Source organism: Panthera pardus, unplaced genomic scaffold (assembly GCF_024362965.1).
Source record: "Panthera pardus isolate Hobbes unplaced genomic scaffold, ASM2436296v1 HiC_scaffold_22, whole genome shotgun sequence".
Taxonomy (NCBI): Eukaryota; Metazoa; Chordata; class Mammalia; order Carnivora; family Felidae; genus Panthera; species Panthera pardus.
In genome coordinates, this window is record NW_026526788.1 from 61,245,948 (window position 1) to 61,267,804 (window position 21,857).

Sequence of the window (21,857 nt, forward strand, 5' to 3'; positions counted from 1 at the left end):
ACACCTGGCACCAAACCCCACCAGCAGGGCCGAGCCACAGAGCCTCAGCATCTGCCCTCCCTGTCATCCCCAAGGCCCAGCGGCCAGGCAAAAAGGAAACACCAGCTGAAGGTGACATTTTCTCTGCCTACAGGTCACCTTTCAAAGAAAGCAGATCCCCTGGTTCAGACTCCAGAGCAAACCAAGCAAAGGCGGCCCAGCTGAGTTTACTCGGTATTGAGGGCTTGCAAAGCTGCGCAGTTCGTCATCTCCGTGCAGGCACAGTATGGCAGAGTGGTGGGCAATGGAATAAACATCTGGGCCATGTGTGATATACAATCTGAATGTCACTCCCCCCCCATGCCCTCCCCCCAGGAAGCCAGGCAAAGTGGGTCTGTAGCCTGGTCAGCACCCAGGTTTCAGGGCTGGCTTTGACAGATTAAAACACTCACATGGAAGGCTGAGGGGGCTGCCTCGTGTGAAGAGGCCTGCCCAGGACTGAGTGCGTGGGCAGTGAGGCAGGAAGGCCCCGCCCAGCCTGGAGTTCGCTTCGGCCACCTTTTCAGGCAGGAAGTGGATTCCCCTGTCACTCCAGCAAGGGCTTGACTCAGCTGGAAGAAAAGCAGGGCCCACTGCCAGGGTCCTTCTTAGAGAGAGAGGTGTCTGGCCAATGCAGCTCTTTGCAGCCACATCAGAACCTCACGGCGTGTGGAGGATGCTGGGCTGTTTATCTAAGGGGTGGATAGTGTGAGAGATACAGAGCAGCTCAAATCCAAGAGCTGGCCCAGCCAGGGAAGCTGACTCGGCAGCTCTTCTTGGGCAGGGTTGAGCAGCAATAAACACTGAGGAGAGAGAAGGGTGGGCCCGAGCCCAGCTGGGGCACACGTGTAACCCAAGAGGCCGACTCCTCACCCTTCCGCGAGGGTGGGGTTCCCGGCCACTCCCGCTCTGGGGCTCCAACCCTCAAGCCTTAATCCTGTCACCATTTCCAGTTCAGGAACAAAGGGGACATTACCACAAGAGGTGGTGGGTTTCTTAACCTCCCCTCAAAAAGAGGCAAGGCTACCCAGTATCACCGGGGACCATGAAGGATCAAGGGAAACCTTAGAACTGGTTTGTCCATTCTACTAACTGAGGGCTTACCAGTCCCTGGGTTAGATGCTGGGGACACAGCAGGTGGATCACAGAGACAGAGAGGAACAATAAATAACAATACGTGTGGCTTTTCTTAAATTTCCCATCCTCTGTGGCCTGAAATGTACTTTCCCCTTCCCTTCCTTCACTGATGGCCTTATCAAGAGGCATCTGCTCTGGGAACCCTTCCTTGACCATCCCAGACGCAGGTCACCACCACCTTTCTTTGAACTCTAACAGCATTCCTGGTTTGCATTCCCTATTAGAGTACTTCACCCAGACTTTTGTAATTTTTTTGGTACAAGTTCATCACATTGCCCCAGAGGAAGCATACTTCCCCTTGAATGGTTTTGGTACCCTGTAGAAAATCAGCTCATCATAAGCATTTAGGTTTATTCCTGGACTCTCAATTCAATTCCTTTGATCTATACATCTACCCTTCTTGCCGTCCCATACCATGTTGATTACTATAGCTTTGCATTAAGTTGTTTTCTTTTTTGATTTTTTTAAATGTTTATTTATTTTTTGAGAGAGAGACATCATGAATGGGGGAGGGGCACAGAGAGAGGGAGACACAGAATCTGAACTGAACTCCAGACTCTCAGCTGTCAGCACAGAGCCCGATGCAGGGCTCAAACTCACAAACCACGAGATCATGACCTGAGCCGAAGTTGGATGCTTAACTGACTGAGCCACCCAGGCGCCCCCTCTTTTTTCTTTTTAAGTTTATTTATTTTGAGAGAGAGAAAGCATACACATGAGTGGGGGAGGAACAGAGAGAGAGAAAGAGACAGAATCCCAAGCAGGATCCACACTGTCAAGGCAGAGGCTGATGCAGGGCTCAAACTCAAGAACTGCGAGATCATGACCTGAGCCAAAGTCAAGAGTCAGGCACTTAACTGACTGAGCCACCCAGGTGCCCCAAGTTGTTTTCTTTTTTTTAAAGGACTTCATTCTTCAGAACAGTTTTAGGTTTTTAGCAAAATCGAACAGAAAGTACATACAGTTCTCCTATATCCCTTGACCCCACACACTCCTGGTCTCCCTCACCATCAAAATCCCAGTCCAGAGTGGTCTATTTGTTACAACTAATGAAACTATATTGACACATTACTCTCACCCCAAGTACATAATGTAAAGTAGGGTTGCTCTTGGTGTTGTACATCCAATGGGTTTGGACACATGTATAATGACATGTATCCATTATGATCTATCATATAGAATAGTCTCACTGCCCTAAAAATCCTCTGTGCTCTTCCTATTCACCCCCTTCCTCCTAACCTCTGGAAATCACTCATCTTTGTACTGTCTCCATAGTTCCACTTTTTCCAGAATGTCATATAGTTGGGATCATATAGTATGTAGTCTTTTCAGGTTGGCTTCTTCTACTTCTTCGACATGCATATAAGGTCCTTCCATGTCTTTTCATGCCTTGATAGTTTGTTTTGGTTTTTAGTACTGAATAATACTCTACTGTCTGACTACTACAATTTATTTATCTGTTCACCTACAGAAGGACACCTTCATTCCTTCCAAGTTTTCATGACTATGAACAATGCTGCTATAAAAATCCCTGTGCACGTTTTTGTGTGGACCAAAGTTTTCAACTTATTTGGGTAAATACCAAAGAGGGTGATTGCTGAATTGTATGGTGAGAATATGTTTAATTTTGTAAAAAATTGCCAACTCTCTTCAAAGTGGCTGTACCATTTTGTATTTCCTCCAGCAATGAACAAAGGTTTCCATTGCTACACATCCTCACCAGCATTTGGTATTGTCAATGTTTTGGACTTTCACCATCCTAACAGGTATCTAGTAGTATCTCATTATTATCTTAATTTGCAATTCCCTAATGACATATAATGTTGAGCACCTTTTCATATGCTTATTTGTCACCCAAATACCTTCTTTGCTGAGGTGTCTGTTCAGAACTTTGCCTATCCATTAATCAGGCACTTCATTCTTATCGTTGAGTTTTAAGAATTCTTTGTATATTTTGCATAACAGTCACGTCAAATTTTTGAAATATCTTTTCCCAGTCTGTGGCTTGTCTTGTTATTCTCTTGCTATGTTAAGTTTTGAAATCAGGAAATGTGAGTCCTCTCCTCCAACTTTCTTTTTCTTTTTCAGAAGTATTTTGGCTATGTGTAGTCCCTTGAATTTCCATGTGAATTCTGGGATCAGCTTGTCAATTTCTGTAAAGAAGCCAACTGGGATGTGACAGGAATACATGGGCAGAATCTGCAGATGGATTTGCGGAGTGCTGCCATCTTAGCAATATTAAGTCTTCTAGTCCATGGACATGGGATGTCTCTCTCATTTATGCAGTAACATTTTTGTCTTAAAGTCCATTTTGTCTGATATCAGTATAACCATTACAGCTCTTCTGTCTTCTAGTATAACATTTTAATTCCTTTAATGATTTTTTTCACTATATTTTTTAGTTATTTCTTCATAGTTCCCTAGGGCTTATGGTATACACCTTACCTTATCAGGATCTACTTTAGGTTTATAACTTAGTTCCAGTGAGATAAAGAAACATTAATCCTATATAACTACAGTCTGTTTCTTTTTTTTGTACTAGTATTATTATATATATTACATTTATATATGTTATAAGTCCAATAATTGTTATAATTACTAGTTACAATTACTATAGTAGCCCTAGACTGGGACCTGGGGGGAGAGGGAGCCCTGTGTTGACGGCTACATACATCAGCTGAGATTGGGTGGGGGTTGGGGGCGGCTGGGGGTCAAATGCCACAGACACTTGCCATTTTTACTGAAATTTAGTTTCTTAAATAAATGTTTCTCCATTTGCCATTTCAATTGTCTGTTTAGGATAATCTCCAGAGACTTAGATTAAAAAAAAAAAAAAGAAAGAAAGAAAGAAAAGATTTTCATCATTTTTGGTTGTTTCACTAGGGAGAGAGCTCATCATACAGCCATCCTAGAAGTAATCTCCTTTCATGTTTTCTTTCTGTTCCTCCACCCCAAAGTACCAGGCCCAGTGCTGGCTACCCATCTGGGGCAGGGGTCATCACACTAGTGTCTCGTGGCTCTCAAAATTGTGGCACAACCCTGAACTTACACATGAAGATATAAAAACCATGGATTTGAGACTGGAGAGCACCTCTAAAACAATTACTAGCGAATCCTTTTGGGGGGAGGTTCAGCAGGGTCCTCTGTTCAAATGAAATATCAAACTTCAATACATAATTCTTAGGGTGAAGAGAGCCTATCATTCCAGAAAAACTTGTTGAAAAGACTATCTTTCCACCCATTAAATTCTATTGACTCCTTTGTCAAAAACCAATTAACAATATATGTGTGGGTCTACTACTGCTGGATTCTCTTTGCTGTTCCAGTGACAGATTTATATATCCTGACACCAACACCATACTTTCTTGATTACTATAGGTTTTTAGCTAAGTCTTGACATCAAACTTTTTCTTCTTCTTCAAAATTGTTTTGGTCATTCTAGATTCTTTGCATTTTCAAACACATTTCAGAATAAATTGGTTAATTTCTACAAAATAAAACACGTAAATCCCCCCTGAAATTTTTAAAATTAGAATTGCATGGACTCTGTAGAGCAACTTAGGGAGAGTAGCTATTTAACAATATTGAGATTTCTAATCTATGAACATGGTAAATCTTTCCATTTATTTAGATCTTACCATTCATTCAGCAATGTATTGTAGTTTTCAATGCAGAGGTCTTGCACATCTTTCATTAAATTCATTTCTAAGTTTTAAAATTTCCTTTGTGATTTCCTTTTAAAAAATTTTTTTAAATGTTTATTTACTTTTGAGAGGGAGAGAAGATGAACGGGCTAGGGGCAGAGAGAAAGGGACACAGAATCCGAAGCAGGTTCCAGGCTCTGAGCTGTCAGCACAGAGCCCAAGGCGGGGCTCAAATTCATTAACTGTGAGATCATGACCTGAGCTGAAGTGGGACACTTAACAGAGTGAGCCACCCAGGCAGCCCCTCCTTTGTGAGTTCTCATTTGAACGTAGAGACCCAAGAAACTCAACCAACTTCAAACACAAGAAACAAAAGAAACTACACTAATTCACATCATAAACACATGACTCAAAATCAGTAATAAAGAGAGAAATCTTAAAAAACTGCCATAGGAAAAATATACATTACATTCAGAGGAACAAAGCTAATAATGATGGCAGCAGATTTCTTGTGGGCAAAAACACAAACAGGAAGACACGGAAAAGACTTGTGACATCTACGGGGCTCTGAGAACGTCTACCTTGACGACAACCATAATTCTGCTACACGTTTGGGAAGCTCAGTTGTGAATGAGACCCAGCAGGTCCTCCACATCCACAATGCATAGATCTCTTCATCTGTAAGTTGGTGAACAAATAATTGACCATCCAAACCTGGAAATTTTGAGAGCGGAAGAGAATGCTAGGAATAATTATGTCAGGATAACAGGTGTAAAACAGGACTTCCAGGACCGTACTGGTTAATGGGGTCATGTGATTTTACCCTACCTCTGAGGTCCCAGCACCTAGCATAGGTCCTGGTAGAAAGCACGTGCTCAATAAATGCTTGATAGTAAAAATAACATTTATTGAGAATTCTGTGTTAGTCGCTGTGCTAAGAATTTTCACATGGCTTATCTCATTTAATTCGCATATCAACTCTTTAAGGTAAGTGTTATTATTTTCCAGAGAAAGAAACCAACACACAGAGAGATTAAATAACTTGCCCAAACTAGCAAGGTATGGAACTGGGATTCAAAGCCAGGTATTCTGCCTTCAAACCCAGTCTCTTGACTACGACGGTCTGAATGAATAAATTCAGTGCAAGGAAGGAAGGAAGGAAAGAAGGAAGGAAGGAAGGAAGGAAGGAAGGAAGGAAGGAAGGAAGGAAGGAAGGAAAGAAGAGAGAGAGGAAGGAAGGAAGGAAGGAAGGAAGGGAGGGAGGGAGGGAGGGAGGAAGGAAGGAAGGAAGGAAGGAAAAGAATAAAAACTAAATGATTATTCTCATATAGGGAGATGAAGTATTTGATAAAACTCAACATCCATTTATGATTTTTTTTTTTTAGCAAGTAAGAAATAGGAGTAAACTTCCTTAATCTGAAAATGTTTATCTACCAAAATAATCCCTAGGGAAGAAACTCTGGGACAAACAAGAACATTGCCACTATCTCTACGTCTCTCCATTATTGTACTAATGATCCTTGCCAAGGCATTAACACAAGAGAAATAAATGAGAGACTCAGAAGGAAGAAGTAAAACCATTAGTATCCACAAGCAATATGATGATATATACAAGATCAATGAGAACCTTCAAGAGATCCACACCTTGGGACTTTGAAAGGTTCTAACACCCTCATTAAAAAGAAATTAACCCCCAGAAGGTATAAAAAACTAAGCCCTTTTAATACAATTTTTATTTTTTTTATTTTTTTTAAATTTTTTTTAACGTTTATTTATTTTTGAGACGGAGAGAGACAGAGCATGAACGGGGGAGGGGCAGAGAGAGAGGGAGACACAGAATCCGAAGCAGGCTCCAGGCTCCGAGCCATCAGCCCAGAGCCCGACGCGGGGCTCGAACTCACGGACCGCGAGATCGTGACCTGAGTTGAAGTCGGACGCTTAACCGACTGAGCCACACAGGCGCCCCAACTAAGCCCCTTTAAAGGAGAAAAAAGGATGAAAAAGCTCTGGAGAAGGATGGTGGCAAGGGTTGCACCCCAATGTGGTTTGTACTTAATGCCAATAAACTGTACACTTAAAAAGGTTAAAATGGGTGGGGGGGCACCTGGGTGGCTCCGTCAGTTAAGCATCTGACTCTGGGTTTCAGCTTAGGTCATGATCTCACACAGTTCATGGGTTCAACCCCGAGTTGGGCTCCGCTCTGGCAGTGCAGAGCCAGCTTGGAAGTCTCTGAATCCCTCTCTGCCCATCCCCTACTCTCTCGTTCAAAATAAATAAACTTTTAAAAAAATCTTTAAAAAAGAAGTTAAAATGGTAAATTTCATGTTATGTATATTTTACCACAATTTAGAAAATTGTAAGTTTTATATTATGGATTTCTTACAATAAAAAAAAAGAGAGAGAGAGCGAAGATCTCCTGGCTTTATGGCATGGAAAACCAGCAGGGCATGGACATGAACTAGAGAGGAATCACTGAAATTCTCTCGTTATCAACCCAGGAGCAGCCACGCAAAGAGCACTGAGCACAGCACTTGAATCTGGAGTCTGGGCTCCAAACTTAACCAGCTGACCGAGTGACCTTTTGCAAGGCATTTATCCTCGTCTATGCAATGGGGAAGATGATGTAACTCAGGAGGCAGATATGAGAGCCCAGACGAGATGCTGGGGCAGGCGTGTTCTATAAACAGAAAGGGGCTGTACAGGCATGAGGCTGCATGGCAGTTGCTCAGAATGTTCCCAGGATGAGGTCAGATTGAGGGTGGGTAGACAGGAGGGATCAAAACCACTCTTATCAAAACCACTACAGCCTTTAGGGAACAGAACTCACATATCCCAGAAGCAGCATCCAGGGAGAGAGACAGGATGCAGAGCAGAAACATCCATCCTGGTAAGGAGCTGCCTGGCATTGGAGCATTTGGTTGCTGAGGATGGGTCCAGGCCATGCTGAAGCCAAAACATAGGACACTGGAGCACACCCCAACTTTGAGAGTGGGCCCAACCCTGCTTCCAAAGTCCTTAACGAGTCAAAGAAATCTTCCTTGACCATTTTTGGGAAAATATGCAAACCTTCGCTATCTCAAATCCTCCCTTCCCAGTCAAGCCTTTACCTTATAACATCTTATGCACTGATGAGTGTATTTCAAAAAGAGTGACTTACACTCATGGTCCCTGATCTGTTTGCATGCTGGGAGAGCCACATGGACACAGGAGATTTACTTAGTACCATTAGATAGATGAGTGTCACCTTGCTGAGATGAATAAAGCCACAAAATGGAAGTTCAGGGCAGGATGAGATCGGTATGGCTGGGTGAGCAAAGCAGACCTTTCAGAGGAGGACACGGTATAGCTAGGCCTTGCAGAAAGGAGAGAAAGGCCTTCAAAAGGCAGGAATGGCAAATACAAAGGGTTGGCATTGGGAGTGTCAGGATTGCTAGATGAAGCAGTCAGATTGGAGTGAACTGCCTTGTTCATGAATCCCGGGGAATGCTGCCATGAAATCTCAGAGAAAGTGGTGGGATCCAGGGTGGAGGCCCCTGATCATTTATTCCAGTGATTTGGGGATGACCACACAGTTGGCAGTGGAGCAGGATAAGGGCAGATGCCTGGAGTGCTACTCCACAGGGCAATTAGGGCATCCTCAAGTGTCATTGGAAATGGGACATGATGGAGAGACGGTGTCATTTCTAGAACTCAGGGATGGTGCCACATGTAGTGGGAGACTCTGGGGTGGGGATGGCAGGTGAGATGCTCCAGATGCCTGCTCAAGAAATAATACTAAACTGCTATCTATAGAAGCTGGGTCTGGTAACTTCTTGGTTTGGCATGAGTTTGAGATGAAAAATCCAGGACAGGGGAGGAGGCTGGGGGAGGGGGACTTCACTCTCTCCAGCCAGCTTCCCACAGATGCTGAAGACATTCTGAACACGTATTTAAAGACCACCAGTCTGAAGGCAACAGCAAATCATCAGTCTCTCCAGGGAGCCCACAAATGTCAATGTGGCCTTGCCTAATCCAAGGTAGCCTCTCGAGAAGCCACCGGCATCCTGTGTACAAAGACCATTGGAGCATACTGTTGAGAAGTTTCCTTGACTCCAAGTCTGACTCTGCAAACCCTGCACTAGGAGCATTCCTGCCCTCCCAGAGCTGAGATCTCAAGACTAAGGAGTCCTGGGAGTTTCACAAGTGCCCTGGCCTCCACACCCACTGTGACCAACCACACAGGGCAAGTGACCAGCAGGAACTGTCTGCTCAGAAAAGCCCAGTGAATTGATCCTCCCCTGCCTGCCTCTCCAGGCTGTTGTGAGAGTCAAAAAGAATTCAAATATTGAGCAATTATTATGTGCCACCCACAGGGTAGGTATTATTAGCCCTGTGTTTTATAGATGAGGAGACAGGTGCACAGACAAGTTAGGTAACTTGCTCAACAACACACAGCAAAGGAGCGACTGAGGCAAAAGTGAGGCCCAGGTCATGGGGCTTCCCAAAGCCATGCATTTCCCCCTTGGAGGCTGGACAGCACAGAAAGGGTTGCCCAACTGTGTGTACAAGCCCCTTGTCTACATAGGATCCATACCTAAGTGTTTTTCTTTGGGATCCTTTCTGGAAAAACTTGAATGCTTATTTAAAATGGATATTAGTTTCCTATCACTGCCAGAACAAATTACCACAATTTAGTGGCTTAAAACAACACACATTTGGGGCAACTGGGTGGCTCAGTCAGTTAAGTGTCCGACTCTTGATTTCAGCTCGGGTCACGATCTCACAGTCTGTGGGATTGAGCCCCACATCGGGCTCAGTGCTGACAGTACAGAGCCTGCTTGGGTTTCTCTCCCTCTCCCTTTCTCCGTCCCTACCCTGCTCATGCTCTGTCCCTCTCAAAATAAATAAATAAACAACAACAACAAGAACAAACAGCACAAATTTATTTTCTTAGTGTTCTGGAGGTCAGAAGGTCTGAAATGGGTCTTCAGGGGCTAAAATCAAAGTGTCAGCAGCACTGTTTCCCTCCCAAAGTCTCAGGGGAGAATCTGTTTCCTTGCCTTTTGTAGCTTCTAGAGGCCACCTATATTCCTCAGCTGGCAGCCTCTTTGTCTTCAAAGCACATCACTCCAAATTCTGCTTCTGTAGTCCCAGCTCCTTCTCAGACTCTCCTGCCTCCTATTCTCTGTTTCTGAAGATCCTTACTCACATCTGCAAAGTCCCTTTCACCATTTAAGGTAACATCCACAGATTCTGGGGATTCAGATATGGCTATCTTTGGGGGCCATTATTCAGCTATCATAAGCCCCACCCAAAGCAAGAGTAGCTATAAAATCACAAGCATATAATGTGTGCGTGCGTGTGTGTGTGTGTGTGTGTGTGTGTGTGTGTGTATTCTAATGTATTAGCTTAGGGCTGCTGTGACAAAGTACCAGAGACAAGTGGCTTAAATAACAAAAATGTCCTATCTCAGTTCTGGAGGCTGGAAGTCTGAGATCAAGATGTCGGCAGGATTGGCTCCTTCTAAAGGCCGTGTCCAGGCTTCTCTTCTAGTTTCTGATGGCAATTTGTTGGCAATGCTTGGTGTTCCTGGGTTGGCAGAAGTATCAGCTCGATCTCTGTCTTCATCTTGACATGGTAGCCTCCTTGTGTGCATGTCTAGATCCAAATTTTTTTTTTTACAAGGACACCAGTCATTGGATTAGGGGCCCACCCTACCATACTATGACCTCATCCTAACTAATTACATTTGCAACAACCCTATTTTCAAATAAGGCCACATTTGAGGCACTGGGGTTTAGGACTACAACATCCGAATTGGGGGGGGACACGAAAGACTTCAACCCCTAACACCTACACACACTGAAACAATATATAACCGTTGAAAGATAAAAGCATTTGCCCACACACCACCAAAGGTCTCTTCCTGAATTCACAGTGGGACCTACACACCATTTTGAAAAATGTGAATAAGAGTAACCAGTGGTGCATAGCCAGTCAGATCTGGATTCAAATCGATTTCCTCATCTGTAAAATGAGGACAGTAACAGAACCTGCCTGATGTGATGGGCAAGAAGAAACAACGTGTGTAAAGTGCTTAGTACAGAGTCTGGCACAGACTAAGAGCTCCAAACACATTATCATTACTGTTTTCATCATCCCTCTTGTCATGGCACCAGCCTGGGTCCCTAGTGCCTGGCAAAGCTCGCTCCAGCCCTGAGGTCAAGGAGGCAGCAGGGAGAGTATGGGGACAGACAGGCCTGGCTATGAGCATCTAGGGGCCCTAGGGGAGCTGTCCAGCTGGTGTGCGTGGGCTGGGCTTGGGGAGGAGGCCTCCAGCTTTTCCAGCAGCTCATCAGGTGCGTGGGCGCTGCCTAGGACATGTTTGACATTAATGTGGTGGGGTCTGGGCAGATAGCCCAACACCCGTGGCAGGATGCACACAGAGCAAAGAAAGCAAAGGCATACAGGACGGAGCTATCCCAGGGAAACCTCCTCAAGTCTAGAAGGTGACCAGACTGGTGGCTATATCTGTCTCCCCCTGAAACTACCCTGTGGGCTCATCCCATGCACCACCCCCCGCAACGCTGACCCACAGCCTTGGGAGAAAGAGCAGGGGATGGGAGTCAAGAGAGGAGGGTTCTAGTTCCAGCCTGCTGAGGCTTGTGGGTGACTATGGAAGTGAAGTAGAAATACCTGTCCCGTCCCCATACGTGTTGTGAAGATCCAAACAGAAGACACATGAGAAAGTGCTGTGAAATGCCAAACACAATTATTCCTACTTAACTTTTCCGAGTCTTAGTCTACTCATCTATGAAATGGGGTCAAGCCTATTTTTCTCCTCCCCATTGGCCGAAGCAAAGTTGAACAGAGAAAATATATCTGCAAAGCGCTTTAACAGGCACAGAAGAAACCAGAAGCAGTCGCCTCTCTCAGTACTGTTTTACCATTACTAATACTCTAGCTACTGATGGAATGCTTGAGCTCTGAAAGGTCAGAATTCCAAATTATTCCTTCCTAACTAGGTGACCTTGGCCAAGCCGCTTAACCCCTCTGGGACCCACCCCACCCTCTAGGGGTGAGTAAAAACAGGCGCCCATGGTCATGTGTGGATTCAATGTGGTAACACGGGTGAGTGTGGTACTTGGCTTGCTGTAGGTACCTGATAAATGGGGTCACGTTTTTTCCAGGTGAAGAGACTCCAGTGCTACCTTCCTATCTCTTTATTTTTTAAATACACTTTTTAAAAGTTTATTTATTTCTTTTCTGAGAGAGAGAGTGAGAGCGAGCGCAGGAACAGGGGAGAAAGAGGGAGAGGGAGAGAGCGAATCCCAAGCAAGCTCTGTGCTATCAGCGTGCAGCCCAATTCAGGACTCGATCTTGTGAACGCATGAGATCATAACCTGAGCCAAAACCAAGAGTCAGACATTTAGCCGACTGAGGCACCCAGGCGCCCCTACCCTTACAGCCCTTTCTGCTTCTGGGAAGCTGCTCAGGGCCATCAACCAGGCTACTCCACCCTGACAATGGCTGAAAGGACTTCAGAGTCTTTCACCTGTAACTTCATAGGCCTCACTTCTTAAAGCTCTTGTGCTTTGTCCCAATGTGAGATCGCTCACGTTCCCCTTGGCCAAGAGGGAAGAGCATGATGGTAGGGCAGCTGACCACCTGGCAGGCTGGTGGCAGACGGGGCAGGGTCAGAGGGCGGGATGCAGTCAGCTCTGAGCCTGGCTTCAGGTAGGAGGGGTAGAGCTGCCCTGGGGATAGAGCCTGAGGCGTGGTTTCCTCTGTGGAACTGGAGCTTACCCCAGCCCCTCCCAACACCCCAGTGTGTCAGTCCTCCTCTACTTGTGACCTTGCTTTCCTCTTGTCTCCAGGAAAGTGTGCAGCTGGAGGGGCAGGGTGCTAGGCCCGAGACAGGGAGCACTGGACAGTGTGAGGGGCAGGGCTGGAGGGGTCATCTGAGACCGAGAGGAAGAACCTGGAGTTCCTCTTCCAGGCAAAAGGGAGCCCTGGAAGATGCTGAGCAGGAGTAACCCTGTGGAAGTGGGAATCTAGAAAGATAAATCTGGCCAGTACATGGGATGGAACTGTGGTCAAAGACACATCTGTGTGTGGGACAGACTGCCAAAGAAATCCGCCTCCCCACAGAGGATGAGGCCAGCCTAAGATGAGCCTGCCCACACCGGTGTGTGTGTGTGTGTGTGTGTGTGTGTGTGTGTGTGTGTGTGTGTGCGTGCGCGCGCGCACTGCGATGTGTGTGTTTTCCAGCAGGGTACTGGCTGAGATTACCCTGTTCCCTCTGGGGGTCGGGTCCCTATCTATCCCTTGGCCTCACCAGAGACCCTCTCAAGATTTCTAACCCCTCATGTACCCTCAAGCTGCCTGACACTCCCCCCTCCCACACCTACCTCCAAGGACCATCAACAAAGAGTGAGAGGACCTGAAGAAGGTGAAGAGGGAAGGAAAAAGAGTGGACTTCCTCCTTCTGACTGACCTTTTTCTGGCTGAACCACATGCTCAATTTTTTTCATCCTGATCATCCCTCTAAATGGCCCAGAACTGTGGTCCCCAAAGCATCCTAGCCACCATAGGATCAAAATCTGGCCAAAGTTTGGAACAAAGATAACATGTTCTTGGCAGAGATGAGACCAAGGCAGATCTTTGGTGCTCCCAGACCCCGGCTGCTGTTCAAGGCAGTGAGAGTCCAGAGCTAGTCCCCAACACACTCCCTTGACATGGTTCTCTCTTGGACAGAAGCCAAGTGGGATGCTTCTAATAAAAAATCCAATGTCCTTCCCTTCTTCCATCCCTTTCTCTGAGCTTCTCCTTCCCATTTTGTTAGAATACAAATGGGTCAGGGTACTTCCAGGTGTACCTTCATCTTTCTCCACCCCCACAAAGTCTTGTGCAAATGGAAAAAACAAAAGAATAGGCTGAAGAAGAATGCTGGAGTCACCGGGTAGAGTCCAGCTCTTTCCTGTGGCCTTTCCCTGGTCAGTACGGAACCCCGGCTTCCTAAGAGCCCGCCTCTCCTGTGCTTGGGAGTGTTTTTGGTCAGCACCAATATTGCCTGGGCCATCCTAAAACTCAGGGAGAGTGCTGAAAGCTTCTTCAAAGATGCTGGAAGCCCCAGCAAGACCCTGGGCTGTCAGGTAGACCCAGAAAAAGCCAGGCAGACCCAAGGAGTTCTGGCCAGGTGCACCACTATACCTGGTGACTTGGGTAGGTCACCTGCCCATACCCCCCAACTTCCTCCTCTATTAGAAACTTGACAGCTTAAGAGACCAAAACACATGAAGCCTCTTTGAGGTTCCAGTAAAAAGAGTGCTAAGTTGCACCATCTCCCAACACTGCTATCATCTCCCTTCCCATGGTTTTATCTCTGGCTTCAGGCCATTTGTTGGCTCTCTGCCTCCCAGGAACACACACCTATTCATAACCTCTGCTCGAACTGACCTCTCAAATTATATGCCCTGCTACCACTGTACATCCCCACACACTGCATACACTGCATGGCCTGCTTGCAATCTTCCCTGGACATAAGATGCTGTTCTGCACCCATGCTGTTCTGGGCCTTTGCACAGAATGCCTCACCCCATGTGATCTCTTGCTGTCAACATCTCTGAGGCCTTTGCACAGGCTTATCCTTCATTTACCCCCTCCTCTAGATTGCCTCTGTAGTTTAGTCATACTTCTAGAACTGTACTTACCACTATATTGTGATTATTTGTTGATATACCTGCCTCCTTTCAAAAGCTTGTATGCTTCTTGTAAAGAACTGTTCCTTGAAATGCTCGCTTTCCATCACAGTATCTGACTAATAGCTGGGCACACATTTCCCAGCCTCCCTTGCTGAGAGGTAGTCATGTGACTGAATTCTGACCAATGGAATATGGGCAGGGATGATGTGCATCCTCTCCATACAGCACATAAAATATCCCTATAATTCTCCACATTCTCTTTTCCCTCCCGTGCTGACTGGATACAGAGATCCATGGTGGGTGGAGTCCCCAGATGCAAGAGTCTGGGTCCCTGAATGACTACCTGGAACACAGCCATCCAGGAACCTGTTTGGGTCTATGACATGAGCAGGAAAAAACCCTCTATTTTAACGAGTCACTGAGAGCTTGTTACACAGCATTAGCCTGTCCTAACTAATACAAAGGAGTTCAGTCACGGTCCAGTGAACCAGACTGAAAGAGGGAAGACTTAATATGAAATGCAGAACCACCCCCTTGCCACCCAATCAAGTCAAGCATCACATCCCCTATATGAATGAACTACTCCCAAAGCCAAGTTGTCACCCCTGCTTCCCCCTACCTTATCCACCAAATCACACACACAGTATTTAGAATGCCAAGCACTAAGGAAGGGTGGCCTAACAAGGGTGGGGATTGAGGGCTCGCTAGATGACCTATAAAAGTCACCACAGGTGAATGAGCCCCAACTTGAGATCCTAGTTCCACAAGTTTGTAGAAGGCACAGAGAGACACAAAGCTGAATTGCAGGGAGGGGCCTTCTCCTCCCCACACAGGCATCTATACCCCTGACACGTGACCTTTAAGCTCACAGGAACATTTCCAAGGATGCGAATACACCACCTCTGTGGCAGCCCACACCACCCTTGGCAGCTTCTGGCAAGTGCTGGAACAGTGTTCCTCATACAGAGACCCAATGCCCCAGGCCAAATTCCCACATGGTCACAAAGGCTGAGACCAAATGGGAGAAAGATCACATTTGGACACAAAGGAAGAAAAAGAAAGAGAAGGACTTCAAATGTATCCTTCCAACACTCTGTGCCCTCACTACTCAAGATGTGATCTAGAAACCAACCCTACTGTCGCCTGAGAGCTTGGTGCAAACGCAAAATCTCAAGCCCCAGGCAGGCCTACTGAATCAGAATCTGCATTGCAACAACATCTAAGTAGTCTGTGTGCGCGTTAACATTGGAAAGCCCTCGCTGTTCTTCGCTATAAGCATTCCAGCCAAACTTGAGCAGTGTTCCCACAGCAAGCCCAGCCTATATGCAAAGATAGACACACAGGAGAAGGAATGGGAGCTAAACTATAGAGCTGGCCTTTAGAAGGGAGGTGCAGGCCTGGCACCCCATTCCCAAAACTCAGCACCAGCTTGCCACACATTCATGTATTTATTCAACAACAATTTCCTGAATACCTGCTATGTGTCAGGCACTGTCCTGGGCCCAAGGAAAACAAGCTAACAAGCTGGCAAGGTCCTGTTCTCTCAAAGCTCACACTCTAGTGGGGAAGAGATAGTAAATGAGTAGACAGTCAAACACGATAATGACACCTTGTGATACGTGTCCTGAAGACAAGAGAATGTGACAATGTGACAGGACTGGCAGGCTCTCTGAGGAAGTGGTCAAGGAAGGCCTTTCTAGAGGTGTCATGTGAGTTGAGGCCAGAGTGCACAGGAGTCAGCTGCCTGAAGATCTGGGGGAAGAGTTTCCAGGCAGAGGCAATGGCAAAGGCAAAGGCCCCAAGGCAACACTGTGCTTGGTGTCCCAGGAGCAAGTGGGTGAGTAGTGAGCTAGAGCCAGCAAAGCAGGGTGCAGGAGACAAGTCTGGAAGAACAGACGGGGGCCCACGACCCACGGCCTGGGGGCAGGGGTAAGGAGTTGGGAGTTAATTCCCAAAAGAAAGGGAGACTTTCAGAAGGTTATAAACAGAGGTGTGATGTGATCTAATTTATGTTTTAAAAGGATCACTCTATTGGTAGGAAGACAAGAGTGAGAGTGGGAAGACCCCTGAGGAAGCCAGCTTAGTTGTCCACGTGTCCTGGGCAGGGGTGACAGGGCTGGACCCAGATGGGGACAGAACAGACAGAGAGGAAGGGGGCAGAGCCCAGCTGCACTTTGAGAGAGGTCACACAGGATGCACCAACTTACTCTTGGGTTAGATATGGGACATGTCTGGCCAGGTTTGGGGTGACCCCAACTGGGTTTGAATCCCTTTGGTAGCTCAGGCATTACTAACAGCTGACCTGAGCAGTCCAAGTTCCCCACCCAGCCTGATGGCCTCAAGGGCTGACGCGGCATCCCCTGCCCTGACGGCTTCCTCTCCGGTCACTGAGGTTGGCCATTCAGCCCATAGGAGCCTTTTCTTGTAACTTCTCCTTACGCCAAGGGCTTCCTGATGTCCCTTCACATTGCGGAAGGGGAGGACAAGGTGGAGCCCAGATGGGAAAAGAGAAAAATCCCCAGAGCAAAAATGAAAACGGGGGCACAGTTGCTAGGGGGAGCCCGGTAAAGCAGCCCATGCAGCGAAGCAAGCAAGCAGGGACGGCCTCGGGTTCCCCAGGCTCTGCAGCCAGCTCTGGTTAATGAGGCTTTCCTGCGGGGAGAGCTCCACTCCGTCAGGGAACCAGGAAACGCAGGAGGAAAAGTCCCCACAGAGCGGGGTGTCCTCCAGCTCACCCTGGCTCCCAGCTGTAGGTTCCTTGTCCAGGCGGCAGCCCCGGCTGCTGCCCCCGGGGATGACTTCCTCCTGGAGACCTCATAAACGTGGCAGGTGCCCACCTAACACAAGGTGCAGAGAGAAGTGCAAGGACAGAAGGGGCTGGCTGCTTGAGGACGGCCAGGCCCCTGTGCGCACGCCCTGCCTCCCTGCTGGGCTCTCCCTCCACAGAAGCGGGAATCTCCCTGACCTTCACCCGAGCCCGAGGCAGTCCTGCCTCTCCACACCTTTGCTCATGCCTATCTCCCTGCCTGGACCACCTTCTCAGTCTGCGGAAAGCCAGCCCGTCTCCTGGACCTACTTCAGCAGAACCCAAGACAGGATGAAGGGAAGCTAGCATTTATCAGGCACCTCCTCTATCCACACCATTATCTTTCTTTTTGAAAGTATCTGATGTCAATTATACCGCAATTAAAAAAAAAAAAGTATCAAGCAAATGTAAAACTCAAACATTTGTTAAATCTGGGGGGTAGGTCCTCTGCTATGTTATCTTATTTTCTGTAGGATTAAACAATTTCATAACTAAAAATAAACAACAGAACAGAAAAGCTGACTGGCTTCAGTGCACTGGCTTCCAGAAGCAGCTGGAAGGACCAGACTGGAGCGCTGGGAGTCCTGGTAAGAACACCATGGATGTAGGTGAGGAATCAAGAGGGCTTGGCTGAGGGCCAAGAAGATGGCATGGGGGGGGGGGAAGGTGAGGCAGAGAAAGAGAGGAGGAAGAAGGAAGGAGAGGGGTGCAGGGGTAGAATGTGGGGAGAGGTCTAGATAGGAGCCGGGCTCGGTATATGCTGAGGGCCGAGCATACGTGTGACTTATAATTGGAGACACCGGCCTATGGGCCGGCTCGTAGACAGCCCCACCCTTTATCAGTGACTTGTCCGTAACAGGTGCTCACCTCTCACCTACCCCTAGGTGATGACAGAGACTTGGACCACAGGACAGCCCCTCACAGACAGAAGATGCTCAAGGGAGAGCAGAGCCCTGGCCCAGGCCTATGTCAAGGCTCTACCTTACCCAGATCACTGACAGCTGGTGAGGTATCTGGGGACCAACTTGACTGTATAAGGGCTGCTCCCTGTTCTTCCCAGCTATTTCTAGAGGGGACAGCATCAGGGCAGGTGTGGCCTTAGAGGAACAGCTAGCATGGGGTGGGGAGGGATTAGGTGATGGAACAGACAGATGAGACCCAGGGGGCCCTCCATCCAGCCAGAGAAGGGGAAGAGCCAGCCTGAGGCTCCTTCCTCCACATCCCCAGCCCTATCCACAGAACCCTGGGCCCCACTCTCTAGGGAAGCTTGGGTGAGGGCTGAGACACTGCTGGCCCCCTGCGGCCATGGGGTCTGGGCACAGCAGGTCCAGGGAAGGGAGACTGCAGTCACACCTCTTCTGGGAGTGGGGAGTGCCAATGGATGGCATGAAGGGTGTCCTCCGGAGGCAGAGGTACCTCTGGTACCAAGGGTACCAAGACTGTCACCTGATTCCAAAAGGAATGCCAGGGAAAAGGTCAATTATGAGGCCCCACACTCCCTTGGAAAGGGGAAGGAGCCTCCCTCCCCCAGTGGGCTTTTGCCTTCGAGGGTACAGACTTGTCAAGCCCCTGGCTCCTTGCAGTCAGTGACCCCCATACAGACCAGGGTCAGGTCCCGCCCTGCCCTTCTCCCAGACTCCTGCTCAGGATGCGACGACAACGTGGAGGGGGAGATACTGATCAGAGAGACCCCGAGCCTGACAAAGACATACCGGAGTAAGAGAAAATGCCTCCAGAAAAGATTCTTGGGAAAGGCCACAGGGATGAACGGAGCCATGCCAAGACATAGGCACAGACTCAGAGACCCTTGGAGGGATACAGATAAATAGAGAAACTGGGGAAAGAGAGAGATGAAGAGAACACCACAGGGAGAATCCAGGACTCAAGAGCAGAGAGAAGGAAATGAACATCTGCACAGAAACTGACAATTTCTCTCTCTCTCTCTCTCTGTCTGCTCAGCCTAAACCCTCCCTCCCCAGGCAGGGCAGAGGGTCAGGGCAGCACTCCCTCCAGCGGCCAGCCCAAGCTCACCTGCTTGGTAGCCGAAGCCTTCTTGACAAGGTGGGAAAGGACCCCTCTCCTCTCCAAGGTGCCAGGGCCTCCTAGGCCGGCTCTGCGGTGCTCTGGCCCATGTAGGGGCCGCATCAAAGTCACAAGTGGCAATGAACAGAAGGGGTTCAGCATGTGGATTCCGGCCAGACTGCCCAGTCTGCATCCTGGCTCCCTCACCTGCAGAGACGGTGGTTCTACGGCTCTACCTCCATCCACCTTAGCTCTCAACTACACATCCAAGAAACCCAGGTATTCCAAACTGGCCTGAAGTGTCCCAGCTGCACCAGAAAGATATACATTGATGGACAGAATCTCAGTTTTGAGTCCTTCTACATTGGGTAGATCTCGTGATCTGTCTCCCTGTCTTGGCCCCAGTCACTGCAGGATGGAAGCAGGAGCGTGCATGGCCCAGCACCCCAAGGGGCACACGCAGAGGAGTTTCCCCCCACCCTCCTACTGGGGCTCCTCCTCACAAGGTTCCACGACGAAGAATGGAGCCCATCCCCTTGAGGAGCCAGAGAGGCTGGCCTTCACCAGAGATGCCCTCAGGAGACCAGCCAGCACTGTCTCAGTAGGAAGAATGGCCGCTTGTCGCATGCCAGAACCACCCTGTCTGCGCACATCTTAACTCCAGCCCATACGCAACCTCCTGCTTCCTGTTCTTTTTTTTTTTTTTCCCCTTAAGGTATACCCGAATGTGGTCCATTTAGCCCTAGGGACACCCGCCCCACCGCACCCACCCTATTCCTAGCCTCCGCCCCAGCCCACCACCAGCACTGAGCTCAGACTCCAGCGTGGCTGAACTGGCCACCGTGTTCTGCTGGGCACCAGATAAATGCTCCCCAATTAGCAGATGGAGCCAAACGCAGGCTGGCATTTAGGGCCGTCAACTGGCCAGCCCTACAGCATTCATTTGCCGCAGCTTAGAGGTGCCCAAGACCCTTCTGTGGCTGAGAGGATGTTCCCCTAGTCCAGGTTGGACAGACATGGGTCCATGGAGCTCCTGCCCTCCTCCACAGGGGCCAGGGGCAACATCAGGAATGACCACCATCCCAGCAATTCTCTGTAGTTGCTCCAGACTCCGTGGGGAAGGCTTCCTGGGCCTCATCTCCTGGAAATCTCATTTCTCTGAGGTAGCTTCTGCACTGAGAGCCATTCTGCAGATGAGAAGGCGGAGTCTCGGAGGCTAGGTTATTGTTTGGGATCACCAGGCTGGTAAGACGTGGGGCCGGTGTGCACACCCACGTTAAATCTGTCTGATAGCAAAGCTTGAGCTTTCCATCACCATGAGAAACTGCCCCACTGGGAGAGCGAGGAATTTGGCATCAAGAATCCCTCAAGTGCGGGGCACCTGAGTGGTTCAGTTGGTTGAGCATCCGACTTTGACTGAGGTCATAATCTCATGGTTCTGTGAGTTTGAGTCCTGCGTCGGCTTGCTTCTGTCAGCACAGCCTGTCCTCTCTCTCTCTCTGCCCCTCCCCTGTTTGTGCATTCTCTCTCAAAAATAAATAAACATTAAAAAAAAAAGAAAAGAATCCCACAGGCTCTTTTGGAGAGCCTGATGTCACCCAACTGTGGAGGTCTCTGAAGAATCTAAAACCCTTTTTTCCTTAGCTCCAGCTAAATTGAGGATACAAAGGAAACAGTGTTGATTCTCCAGCAACTCCTACAATGACCTGGTCTGAGGGAACATCCCTGAGATGCAGGAATCACAGCCCCTAAAATCACTTGGGGGGCTGAGGTCCAGCCAGGGCGGCAGGGAGCTGATGGGGGGGGGGGTCACTGCAGCTGGCACCCCTGGGTCACCCAGCTGAAGGAGAAAAACAGTCTTCCCTCAAACAAGCCCATAACCCAGGCTCCGACAGCTCCCCCTGGCTGTCCTACATGCCTAGTTCCAAACCAGTCAAGAGCAAAACCAACTGTTGCCATGGGGCGAAGGGGCGTGAGTATGCCAAGGCCTCCAGCCCAGCTCCGGGAGGCACTTTGACCAGCCTGCCAGGGTGCCTAAGTGTGTGCAGGCCTGATGGCAGTGCTCTATACTCTGGGTTGCTCGCTCATTCCGTGCCTTCTGCCCTACCCCGATTATTCCACCAGCTGGCGGCTCCGGGTTAGGCCAAAGCTGTGGGCCTGGGTTTTCTGCCCAGGATGACGCTGACTTTTCCCCATGGGGGTCCCCTGTACCAAGCCCAGTGCCGGGAATGTAGCTGGCACTCCGCCAAAGGTGCCAGGATTAACTTGAAATTCTCTCCTGAGGGAAGGGAGAGACTTGGTCACAGCTGAAGGCTCCAGGCACACACATCCACACTCACAGGACACTCACCTGGCCACCACCAAAGACCTTCCTTCCCTTCATTCTCCAGTTTGGAGGGGGACACTGTCCCCCACCCACTCTCCAGCCAGCTTTCCTGCTGCTTATCCGAAGGGGATACAGGGGGTCCCAGTGGGGGCAGAGCCGAGTTTTCTAGGTCAGACCTTCAGGCCTGAGGCCAGAGGAGAAGGAGGTGACATAGGCAGCAT

The 21,857-nt window shown here is 48.5% G+C and overlaps 1 protein-coding gene across 7 annotated transcripts in view; it reads right to left on the reverse strand.

The window, feature by feature from the left end:
- SH3PXD2A (SH3 and PX domains 2A) overlaps positions 1–21,857 on the reverse strand; it is a 242,916-nt gene that overhangs the window by 156,933 nt on the left and 64,126 nt on the right. Inside the window, exon 1 of one of the 7 annotated variants that reach the window (XM_019459325.2) lies at positions 21,661–21,681. The exons of the other annotated variants lie outside the window; for them this stretch is intronic. The gene's annotated coding sequence lies outside the window, so the exon portion shown is untranslated. Of the gene's footprint in view, positions 1–21,660; positions 21,682–21,857 lie in introns of those variants that run through there. 7 annotated transcript variants of the gene reach the window in all.